This window comes from Chanodichthys erythropterus, chromosome 16, assembly GCF_024489055.1.
Source record: "Chanodichthys erythropterus isolate Z2021 chromosome 16, ASM2448905v1, whole genome shotgun sequence".
NCBI lineage: Eukaryota > Metazoa > Chordata > Actinopteri > Cypriniformes > Xenocyprididae > Chanodichthys > Chanodichthys erythropterus.
In genome coordinates this window covers 26,357,481-26,371,032 of record NC_090236.1, presented here as the reverse complement: position 1 = coordinate 26,371,032, position 13,552 = coordinate 26,357,481, and positions in this window count along the sequence as shown.

Below are 13,552 nucleotides of genomic sequence, written 5' to 3'. Positions count from 1 at the left end.
TCCAGGCTTTTAGCGCCCGTTCAGTGCTCAAGTACCCGCAGAGAACAGCTACATTTTGGCCAGTCCTTCGGGAATTTGCTGATGGATCTTATGTAGATAGTGGTTAAACATGAGATATAATTAATTTGAGGTATCAAACAGGTAATCTTAGGTCTTATTAATCTATTACTTGTTCCAGAGCAAAATGATTTGGGTTAAGTGGAAAATTAAGTTTCATAACTTTATATTTAGGCTGTATTTAACTTAAATTATAATATATACTGAAAAGATATTTTCACCAAACATTCAGATGTTACAACAGCATCCAGTTATGATTAGAAATTAACCAATCACTCAATGTTTGGTTAAAAACAACCCAAGTTGGGTTGAAAATGGACAAACCCAGCAATTGGGTTGTTTAACCCAGTAGTTGGGTTACATATTTGCCCAACCTGCTGGGTAGTTTTATTTAACCCAACTACTGATTAAAAATGACTATATGGCTGGCTTAAAATGAATCCAAAATAGGTGAGAAATTAAAAATCAGACACATAATTACTAGAGGCAACAATAATAATCAAAAGGTGTGCATTTATTAATAAGCAATTTAACTCTAAAAAATGCTGGGTTGTTTTAACCCAAATTTGGGTCAAATATGGACAAACCCAACCATTGGGTTAAAAAAATGCATTTAAAAATGTAACCCAATGGTTGGGTTTTGACCCAAACTTGGGTTGAAACAACCCAGCATTTTTTAGAGTGAATAAATGTTTATTGTTTATTATTCATTATCTTATTAATAAATGCTCATTTATTAAACACATTAATAAATGTTATTTTCCAGCATATTTTGGGTTCATTTTAAGCAAGCAATACAGTAATTTTTATACAACAGTTGAGTTAAATAAAACTACCCAGCACGTTGGGCAAACATTTAACCCAACCACTGGGTTAAAACAACCCAATTGCTGGGTTTGTCCATTTTCAACCCAACTTGGGTTGTTTTTAACCCAGCATTTTTTAGAGTGTAGCCAACCAACTCCAATCTACCCAACAAATATATGTATAGACAATGTAGATCAGTTTTGTTGCTTCATTTCTTGTTCAAAAGATAACTCTAAAGGAGAGCAGAAAACTGGGGCAGGCTAGAGGTTAACTGAGGAGTGTTCTAAGGACGGCTCCTACAGGCCGGTTTGACAGACCAGTGCAAATAATAGCTTGGGACAAAAAGGGCAAATGTTACTATAATCAAATGGATAGGATGAATTTGCAATAATCATGCCTAAAGGAAAGACAATATTTTCCAGTAAAAGGGCTATTGATCAGCTTCTGATCAATTATACCTGCTCTCTCTGTCTCAGTACACACTTGCAGCTGATGGTCCATTCCTTCATTTATCCAGCCAAACTCAGTGTAAAGGGTGACAATTAGTAAGTGGAGACATTCTTAGCACCGGCCCATTAATGCCTCTGGCTTGTTGCCCATGTGAAGTATGGGCAGGACAAATGTATGCTAAAAAGAGTTTCAGACAGCAGTGAATAGGTGACAGGGCTGTGCATTTTTTTTTTTTAAGAAAAACCTCTCATCCCCATCAGGACATTGTGTGCATCAGCTACAAAGTATTGTGAACTCTCTCTCTTTTTTTTTTTTTAATAAGTTTTTGTTAAAAAAAAACCCATTGATTGCATAGACAAAGGATCTGCTGGTGGAGAAAATGTGGGTCCACACGTGCTGACCCAAGTGCAAGGGTTGACAGGTCTGTGGTCACACAGTTCAGCCACAGCAGAATTGGGACATTTCGGTTTGGTTAATTAGTGCCCCTGCACATTCCCCAGAGGGGCTCAGACGCCAATGTGCTGGCCTCAATGCATCCTTTTATTTCTTTCTCTGTGCATGTGTAAGTTTATACATTTGTCTGTGTATTCTTATGTTTCTGTGCTTAAAAGTCCAACAGTTTAGAGAAATTCAAACAATTATGATATGTCACACCAGATTTAAGTCACTACAGATGAAAGTGTCTAAAAAAATGAATATTCTTCAATCACACTTAATGTCTGTTGCAGATATGCAAGAAAGTATTAATTTTGCTTTTCATAAATACACTTTTCCTATGCAGCCATGGTCAGCATTACTTTGCTAACATCTTGGAATACAAGTTTCCAAATAAATTTTGTTCTACAATGTATCTGTCTGTAAAATTCTATGACAATTCACAAAATGAACGAGGCCTGATTTTCATTGCACATTTAAGCCACATGCATCATTCACATCAGAAAGTACATAATGTACATTAACCCTTTCATTAAAAGGGTTAGTTCACCCAAAATTAAAATTCTGTCATTAATTACTCACCCTCATGTCGTTACAAACCCATAAGACTTTTGCTCATCTTCAGAACAAAAATTAAGATATTCACAAATGAAGAACCTTTCACAGACTGCCTTTGCAACTGACACTTTGATGCTTCAAACAGTTCAATAAGAGATCGTAAAACTATCCTATCCATATGAATTGAGCAGTCTAAATTTTGAGGTTCATTCTTGTGTGTTACGCAGCATGTTAGAGCTGTTCTCACGCGTCAAACAGTTTCATCTGAGCTTCTGTTTATGTTCAATGATCAATGTTTATATGTGAATATAGTGGTTAAACATGAGATATAATTAATTTGGGGTATATCAAATGGGCAATCTTTGGTCTTATTAATCTATTACTTGTTCCAGAGCAAAACGATTTGGGTTAAGGGGAAAATTAAGTTTCATAACTTTATATTTAGGCTAAATTTAACTTATATCCTCTACTAGAGCGTTGCTTTTGTATGTTCGACTGAATTGTTTGCTTGTGTTTATTTATTGTGTTTATGTATTTATTGTCTTTTAAAATGGCTGTTGTTGTTAATTTAAATATTGTTGTTCAATAAATATTGTTTTATTTAAATAATATGGTGTATTTGGAATTGAGAAAGTGTCCATTAGTGATGGTGATATGGACTTAAGTGAAAGCTACATTATTACACCATTAGATGGCGGCAAAGACTGTCTTTAAGAGTGAGTCATACAAGAAAGTTGTTTTAGCACTGTAGGAAATCCCCTTAACTTTTAAAATGGCAAAGATATCGCTTTCCTCAGCAGACATTCAAACTGATTTTTTTATAATGGTTATAATATTGAACAGTTTAGTCCAAATTTTGTGAAGAGACACTATCACTTTATATCAGGGGTACTCAACAGGCGGCCCGTCAGCATTACATTTGTGGCCCGCATCATGCTACATAAAAAAGTGTTTTTATTATAATTTGCGTTCAAAATTAGCGTGAATATTTCTTCGTTTTTTTTACACGTACAAAAGGGTAGGCGTACAGTGCACGTGACGCTGTAATCATCAGCAGAGATCGCGTATAGTGTACGCGCGCAGCACAGTTTTTCTAACCGCAAAGAACAATATAAACTGAAGGCACTTTGCACGCGCGCATTGAATAGTTTTTGCACTAATTTAGTTTGTCCACAAGGTGTCAGCACTGAAACGGGCTGTTGTTTCAGTCTGAAAAGAAACGGAGAAGACAGAACAAGAGTAACAACAAACACCTACCGTGTTGAAGAGCGCTCGTTTGAGGGGATTAAAAGATACCAGCAACTCTAATTTTAAACAAGTACAAAGAGATTTTATTGTAACTATTTGAGCGAAAAAGACTAGACAAGCATTAATCTCTCTAGTGCGCATGTGTCGAGCACTTGTGTTCGTGAACGCCACCAAAGGCTCGAGACTGTGCGCGCAAGTAAAAAACAAAGTAACCTTATTTTTCCATGATGAAATGCAGTTGACATTCCTCAAACTTTGCAGTGTGTAAGTTGCCGAGCAGCATGAAAAACACACCTTTTATTCTTAATGTCAATGTGTTATAAACAGAAAGCAAGCAGCGCTCCCATTACAGATCTGTCATCACATAATTGAGCTCATGGAGAATATCTGATTTATCATGTTTACAAAATTGGTTATAGTTAGATAATTCATAAAATTGTGATTGAACATTAAAAAAAAAGAAAATATATTTTTGGATTCTGACCAAATTAAAAGGTAGGTAATAATAATACAAATAATAAAACATTTATTCTCTGAGTATAAATAGGTGCTATAAAAAGTGATAAAAGGTGCAATTGAGTATAAAAAGACTATAAAAAAGTGCAATGTTTTCGTCTTATGGACAAACTCTCATCAGCCAGTGAACAACAGCCAGACCTTAAAAACTGCATTTCTAGTAAATAAACAGTAAAATATTGTACAAATATTGTCTTAAGTAGGCCTAAATAAAAGTCTTACGATCCAAGTTATAATTTGTGGCCCTTCGCGTTTCATTTGGTTAAAATGCGGCCCTCTTGGCCTCTGAACTTGAGTACCCCTGCTTTATATGATGAACAGATTGAATTTATGCTTTTATTCATTAATCAACTCACACATCAATTGTGGTAAACAGAAGCTCAAGCATGTTTGCTTGACTTGTGCAAGAACAAATGAGCTTCATTTTTGTGTTACACAGCAAGATTAGATTTCATCAAAAAATATCTTAATTTGTGTTCCGAAGATGAACGTAAGTCTTATGGGTCTGAAACAACATGAGGGTGAGTAATTAATGACAGAATTTTCATTTTGTAAACTAACCCTTTAACATTTCAATACTCACCCATTGTTTGAAAGAGGATGTCAGCAAGTTCTACATTCAGTGGTAGAAACACAAACAACTTTCAGTAAATCTGCCTGAATCAAGATTCAAGTAGCTCATAGCTAGCTGCCATATGATTCCACAAGCTTTCTATCTACAGGACTTAACATTTTATAATGCTTGTTGTTTGACCTGACAATCATCATTATGACCATGTAATCTCATTAATCTCTGGAGTATCACTCATAGTAATTTGCGGTCATGAAATAATAATGGAAGGGAGTGTCTATATACTGTCTGAAGAACCTCATTAAATGTTCATTCCAAGTCTGCAATCTGTTGTACAAAAACGATTTGGACATTTGGGAAGATCTGTGCTGTGTGATTGATGAAGCACAGGATATAATAATCAAGATGTGTCTCTGCGGTGTCATTCATGCGAATGTGCTCATACCTGAAGCTAGGTCTTCACAAACCACACCAACACTCATTATCCACTAAACTCTCACAAGGACCTACATTTGTTGCTATTCTGTGCTCAATTTAGTAAAACTCTGTTAATAAATCATGCCTTTTCCCTAATTCATGTGCATACAACCCATCTCTCATTCTGACCTTTCTAATTCACATTACATTCACAGAAGTGAAAGTGAGTGATGGCCAAGTATGTTAAATTTGTCCTGTGCATTTAACCCATCCAAGTTAGTGCACACACATTAGGGCAGTAAGCATGGGCAGCCATTTTGCTGTGGCCCCCTGTAGCGATTGGGGGTTAGGTGCCTTTATTAAAAGCACCTCAGTCATTTTCCTGCTGTTATTAAGAATCAAACTCGCAAACTTTGGGGTACCAGTCTGACTCTCTAACACTATTAGGTCACGACTGCCCATGGTTATTGGCTATTCATTTACACGACGACAACATTTTGGGGGCCTGAAAACACAATCTTTTGAAAACAGGTTTCAAAGTGCAAGTTTTTTGAATATGATGGCGTAATCGTCTCTGTTTAAACTTCAAAAACGTGAATTTGTGAAAATGGTGATGGCATCCACATGCGTGTTACATGTTCAGTCTACAGGCTCATAGTGTTTCTTTACCGAGTGACCTTGCCAACTACTGGCCAGGCATGAATAATATATTCATTTACATTCATTGATCATTTACACAACTTTGACGTATGCACGCGAAAACCACAAAGGAAAAAAAATTACGTTTTTAGTACATCATTGTCGTGCAAACCCAAAACGAACAGCCAAAATACATTCAAAGTTTTACGTTTTTAGTTGAAAACGGTGTCATGTAAACGGCCCCTAAGTCTCCAGTTCAGTTTCATGTGTTTCCATTGTCCCTGTTCGTCTGTTGCCATGGTTTTTGATTTGCCCTCATGTGTCTCACCTGTGTCTAGTTAATTATCTCGTTTAGTCCCTAGTGTTCCTCCGAGCATATATAGCCCACATTTTCAGTTGTGTTTTGTCAGATCCTGTCTTGCTATAGTGGTTGTTCTGTTAGTGTTCGCTATTTCTGAGAATCCCTAGTGTTTTGTTTCTTTTAGTTTATTGTTAATAAATCTACTGCTGTGCATTGATCCAGAACTTTTGTTTAGTTTTTTTTCACTGCTGCGCCATTGGTGACCGAAGATCTGACTGATAACCCATGGATCTAGCAGCAGTTCAACTACTCTTCACAGCATTTTTTTTTTTTTGGACCTTGCACATCTCGTTCATTTAGATGATTCCAGCCTCTGTGTGATTTTCTGTGAGATGCTCCTCGAGGGACATTTGTGGAATATGTGAACTGGGTCATTCTCCAGTGTGGATCCCCTTTACCATCAGAGAGGAGGAACTTTACCTAACTTTACCTAACCGCAGTCCAGCCTGCCTAGTCAATCAACAAGCCTACTGTGGAAATTGAATCCGAACCCACCCCAGGGTCGGAGCTTATGCCCAGCTCTGAGTCAACAATAAACATTCATTTGCCCTATCTAGATCATCAGCTGTTGCTTCTGGAATTCCAGTCAAATACAGGCTGTTTTTGCCGTGTATAAAACGTGCAATATGCTTCAAATGGTTATTTTATATGTAAATGTGCACTACTTTAACAAGACAAGGCAATGTAGCTGTTGTGGAAAAAAAAACTAATAAAAAAATAGCAGTTACAGCAGCAATCATTCTTCCCTCTGCCATGTGTAAAGTTTATGACCTGCCAAACTCAGGAACTTTGGTATCAAAATTATCCCAGAGCTTCCATGTGGTAAATATAACTTGAGATGGCATTCATGTCCAATTTTTAACTTGGAAACTTGTATTTACGATAATTCCGATAGCACATGAAAGCAGCGTTAAACACCACAGTAAGAAATTGATTATATTTAGGGGAAACATTTTTTATATATAATTAAATAGTACAGCCTTTTCCATGAACAATTGCACAGAAGCATATGAAATTGCACTGAAAAACGGCACAAATTATTTCACAGACATATTATTAAACTTAAAAAAAAAATAATTGTAATCTACAGTTATTCTTGTGGATATCTAGTTAAGCTAAGAGCCTCAAACACTACATCTGCCAGTGCAGGAAAAAGGAGGTGTCTGCCATTCCTTCTTTATCAGAAATGGCAACAAATCTTGTCCAAGGTAAATTGGGTGTGCATGAACAAAAACTTCCACAGTAGTGTTTTTTTAGTGTTGTTCTTAGCATGCACATTGATTTGGAATGGCAAAATCCTCACATTATCATCCAAACAGAAACGCCTTTAGATTGTCATGCTAGAAACAAGAGGAAAGTACATACTTCGCTATTAGATATGTCCATCAAACATGATAACATCATCAATAGAGAGATAAAAAGAGAGATTTTGCTGCAGGTCATCTGTTCAACGTTTTATTCATTCATTCATTCATTAACAAAACCTTCATTGTCATGTAGGCTGGTACATGTAATTGTCTTAGATAAAATATTGACTTAAAATACCTTCATTCCTCAATATCTGCTGGATTAAATTAAAGTGTTTTTATTGACCTCCTTATATTTCATTGAATACACATTAAAATCCCTTTGTTCCATTTATGGCCTTTACAAGCTGTATAAATGCATACTGTATACTAACGAAACACACCTTAAAGAGTTGTTTTTCACAAGTATAACACATGAGACAGTGTTTATTAGTATTAAAATGTGTAATCAAGATGTGAAATGATAACAGGACAATGTAGATGGGCCACCAGTATTATATAACATCAGAGCCATTATACGCAAGATTGGGCATTTATCTGGCAGTCATATTAAGATCCCAAACTATCCTGTTATGTAATATTTACTAAACTATTATTTGATCCATCTGCAGCTATCCAAGTTTTTTTTTTGTTTTGTTTGTTTGTTTGAAAAAATTCCTGCATGACCCCGTCTCTCATTTGCCACACAGATGACAATGGACGTGTTTCGAAACCAAGCGCGTTTTCCGCAGCTATTCACGTATCCGATTGCTACCTCCGATCCAGACTTGGCAAGTAGGACATACCAGCATCTATTTTGGCATGAGTCCTAATTGGTCTAAAAATACACGTATTGTCATTGATCAATTAATTTGTTAACACATACATTCTTGCTTTTCAAAAATGTGTTTATGAAACAGTTTTACACATCAAAGTGATGGCATTTCAAGGGTGCATTGTTTAGTCTGAGAATAGAGGTTTGTTTGTGAAGTGAAAAAAACAAAGTTACATATATCAGTCACGAGTTTGGGATTTCATCCCAATCCTCAAGAAGCACAAAATGAAGTTATTCAAGAAACTTTTTCAATTGTGTCACACACACCTGCAAAAATCAGTCTGGATGTGCTCAGAAAGCAAATTAGTGAAATATCTTCATAATACCCTAAAGCCCAAACAGGTGTGTTTAGATCTATCCTCGTATGCCATAAAAACAGCTGTTTTTTTATGTTGTGAAGAATCAGACAAAGGAAGATGATAATTCCACTCTAAGGAATATTCAAGTCATTATCTTAATCAGACCGCTGCACTCTTCCCAGAATTCAACTCTCAAGAAGCATTTATCTGATATCACAAGGATGCTATGTTATAGACATGAATGTTAAGTAAGATTCGTAAAGTAAATATGGGTGGAATTTCAGGTGTTATTAGGTGGAATGATGATAGCATTACGTGCTATGAGACCCTGTTGAATGAGTGAAGGAAACAACGTGATTTCACTGTCTCACAGCATCTGTGAAAAGTTTTCCAGGGTCAAATAAAAAAATTAGAGGCTCTGCACAGCTGCCAAAAAGAAAAAAAAAAGTGACGACAATGTCTAGAAGTGGATTAACCTTAAAAAAGTTTTAGTCTGCTGAACTCTTGATGGATGCAGGTGCTACTGCTCACCTGAGATCTGTCACTGTCTTAAACTCCTCCAGTTCCTGTAACAGATCCCCAGAGCTCCCCAATTCCATTAAGAGTCCACAAACAACAGCACTATTCATCATGATTCATTAGTTTCCTCTGAAACTATGAAAAATGAGCATTTTACATATGTAGGTTTTTAAGTGCACCGCATCATTTTCCCATTCACCGAATTCTATGAAGGATGAAATATTATCGAAGACTGGGAAAAGGTCTAGAGATGGCTAATCAGTTATCAGTTGTCCCAAACAGTTTAAAAGACAAAGTAAAAAAATCTCAATGAAGCAGCCAGAGAGAAGCCGTACAAATAGCATGTGACCAACTAAGCATGAAGCCAGATGACGAGATCTGATTATTAGAGCATGAGTATACCAATGTTGCAGGATTCTGAACTCTAGATAAATAGTCTGTGCTGAGGTACCGATCAGCCCTTCGCTATAGCGAGACCGATGGCATCTCCCAACAACAACTGAACTCAGGCTAGGTCCATGAATTAATGCCAAAAAATTTCAAAAGAACCAGTAATGAACAGAAGCCCTGACATGGCATTAATAGGAGACAATATATAAAAATGATTTGGGATATGATCACTTCAACAGGTATCATCTCCTCTATGCCAAGAGCAAGACTTTCCTGGTTCTACTGAAAGTTGGAAAAGATCTTAACTCTTGCAGCTGACTTTTAGTTTGGGATATTAAAGACATTAATGTACTCCAAAGTGAAGAAGGATAAACAGAAACAGCCTTTTTTAAGCACAACTAAAGCAAAGATTAGGGACTCAAATTGTCTTCTTTGTAAACTAGAAAAATATGTATTTAAAGGGGTCCTATTATGAAGTCTTGATTTTGTTTTTGGGGTGTACTAGAATAGGTTTTGATGAAATTACTTCAAAAGTGGAAAACTTTGGGCAAAAATGTACTCCTTTGAAGTACAAACTTACCACCAAACACAACTTTCAGATTCCATCTTAATTTTTTAGCTCAACTGTCACAGAATGGAAGGCACAGGATTGTGGGATATCAAAAACAGTGAAGGATACATCTATGCTGCTTTCAAAACTCGATCAGATCTCAGCAGACAGGAAGTAAAGCTAACATTGGATCCGGACGTGCCTTGATGCCTTCTTACCTTGGAATGCATCCTCCGAAGGCAGCATTTTTAAGCTTTCGGACACAGCCATGATGTTTAGTTCCTGAAAGAACTGTAGTTAAAAACAATCGTTTGAGTGAATGATTCAATGACTCACTCATAAAGAAATAAAGTCTTAAAGATATCAGTCAAATGTTTAGAATCAGTGTTTTTGAAAAAAATTGGTTGAATGAATGATTCAATGACTCCAAATATGCATACTTCCCTACTATATAGTTGTCAAACAACAGTATGTTAAAAGTATGTCCAAATGAGTAGTACGTCCAAATTCACAGTATACATAAAACAAAAAGTAGGCAAAAATACCTGGATGACCTACTATGGACACTTTATGCCTACTATTAGATGAGGCAGAAGGAGAGAAGTTGTAGATGGACAGTGAAGCAAAGCATCTCACACTGATAGGTCACATGATAATGACAACATGAAAAATTTAGAGATTATATTCATAATATAAAGAACATATTTTTTAACAATTGAAATTAAAGTAATTATTTATTTAAATAAAAAGCACCTACTCAGAGAGTGCATGATTTTGGACCCAGGCAGTAATTTTTTTGTTTTGTTTTCCTGAATGAATCAGCATTTTGAAAGAAACTTGAATGAATGATTCACTCATAAAGATAGTCACTTGTCATCACCTACTGGATGGACTGTGTGTCGCTCTTGGAATTCTGCTCGACCAATAAAATTCAATGACCAGAACTAAATGTGGTATAATAAAGAATAAAGCCAAAAACAATGTTTTTTTTTTCTACAGACATTTAGTTATAAGTACTGAAATCATGTCAACATACCTGCAACAATCATAGTAGACCTAGTAAATTGAGAAAGTGACCAGCCTTCAGTGAGTGGATGATGGAGGGGCATTTGAGGTGGGACAAAGTTAGTCTGGGAACTCTGGAAACATGGGAACCGGAGGGCTAGAACATGAGCATTATCTAGGGTGTGAGGAAATAGGTCACTTGCCTGGGAGACTTAAGAGGGAACACGGTTCATCTGAGTGCCAGATTGTTTCTCAATGAGGCAAAATGTTTCATGACTTCAGTGACACAGTTTTGTCCCATAAAACATTTTGTCCCTCACATTAGACAGTCTGCATTTTTTGTGTGCATTTACTTGCTGGTTATTTTTGCCATGCCATTCAAGCCTGCTTCTGATCTTTAGCCCAGAAATGGTCGTCTTTCCCAGGCAGGACAGCAAAATGTTACAGTTGGTTTCCAACTTAATATGTGAGTTGATAAATCTTAAACACTGAAGAACAATCTTATAAACAGCATCAATATGAGCTGACAGGCTTACATTTAGGACTGTGGGATTCCAACTGCATCAATTATATCCTTTGACAAGCTTTTACCAGTAATCTTACATAGTTGTAATATTGCAATATAATGTTACAACTAAACTAAACTTGCAACCAAGTGACTCCAACATCTGTTAAAGTTTTGTGCTGTACACCATTCTAAAGTCCCTTAAAATCAATTAAAATAACTGACTTTGCACCAACTTACATTACTTTTTCTGAATTACTCAGTAGAGAAAATTAGAAAACTCTAATATTCTCGCTGCAGCCATTAGTCCTGGTTTAAGTTGCCAAACTAAATTTCTCAAGCTTTAGATTGCCTTTTAAGGCCACACTTTATCTATTCGCTGATGTCCAATTGAAATAATAACAAAAACCAAACACTGTTCCACCAATGAAACTATGACACAAGAGCTTTGAATTGAATAAGAAAACATACTTGAGAACTCAATCCATCCGCAGTCCTCAATCAGAACTCTGTGGGAAAGTGTAGTTCCTCCTCACTGTAAACCTCTTATCCTCTCAGCACAAAACTTTTTCTATGATGAATTATGATCTGTTTTCAAGAGCACTGCTAATAAAACACGAACGTGACCTCAACAGAAGTCTATCCACAACAACAGGAGATCTGGCCCCTCCCACTCAGAGGGTGTATGGAGGTTTTAATTGTTATGTCAATTATGTTTTACTATTATTTTAATGCAAATATTGGTTTATCCACTTCAAACACATTAATCAGCTCACTGCTCAATCTTCAAACAGGACTGTGTAATGGTTACACTGACCTCTACTGACCGCTGAAGAGAAACAACCACTTGGCCCTCACAAATATCCTACAGTAAATCATAAAGACAAATTAACTCACAGACTGCTTTCAATAAAATAAAATAATATTAAATATCCTAGGGTAAATCATAAAGAGAAATGTGAACACTCAGGCTTCTTTCAATTATAAAATACTGATAACGATATCCCAGGAACTCCCCATGTGCTTTCCATGACACGAGATCTACATTTTTACATTTGAGGTCTTAAAGAACTATTAAATATGAAGCCTGTTTTATTTTAAACGGCACTTCAGTGGTTTCTTGGTATGCAGCTAGGAAGAAAAAAAAATGAGAGAAAAGCACATACGTAGAAAATGAGAGAAAAAGAGAGACTATAAAGGGGGGGAAACACTACCCATCGATGTTCAAAATTTGTTTACTGGTGGATCCAAAATGGTCAATATTCATATTCATGCATTTTATTCATATTTTATGTTAATCATTTATGGCTTATGATTTATCAATATTACCTTTGATTTCATATATTCATGTACTCCCAAAGTATATATTAATCCTCATAAAATTTTAAAGTATTTACTGTTTATTGTACTCCTTTATGGTTATTATTCTTTTATATTTAAGAGTATGTATGCTTGGTGTTCCAATGTGACAGATCACGACACATTTGTGGTTAGATATTGGACGTTTGCAAAGTACTGCAGAAGCGATGTTTTCTAAATAAGTTGCTAATTTGAACGATGTATTTTTTATATCAAAATGTGTCTGTTTCTATTTCTGCTGACATGTGATAATTTATGATCTGCAAAATTCCCTTAAGGGGAAGATATTTTCATCTATTTTTGACATCTGACCAGTCTATGACATATTGGATAAATCATTTGACCGTTTCTGATTAGAACAAAACATAAGTTTGAGTGTGATGTAAATCTCCCTATTCTTATGATATAAAATGGACTGAGTCGTTGATAGTTTAGCTTTTTCCTTCGCTTTTCTTTGATCTTCTCTTCTCTCATTTCATTCTGTGTCTTAATTTTGTTCCTTCTTTCTGTATATTCTGATCTTCATCTATTAGATACAATACTCTGGATTTTACAATACTCTAAATTTTATTATTAACTATTGATTATTAAATGAATTTGTTTGTCTCTATAATTTTTAATTAATAAATTTGTTATTCCTTATTTAAATTTAATCTCTGACATAATCATTGTTGGACAGCCTGGATCTCATTTTCTCAAAATTTTTGCATCATTTACTTTAAGTAGCTACTTGAGGTAACGTGTC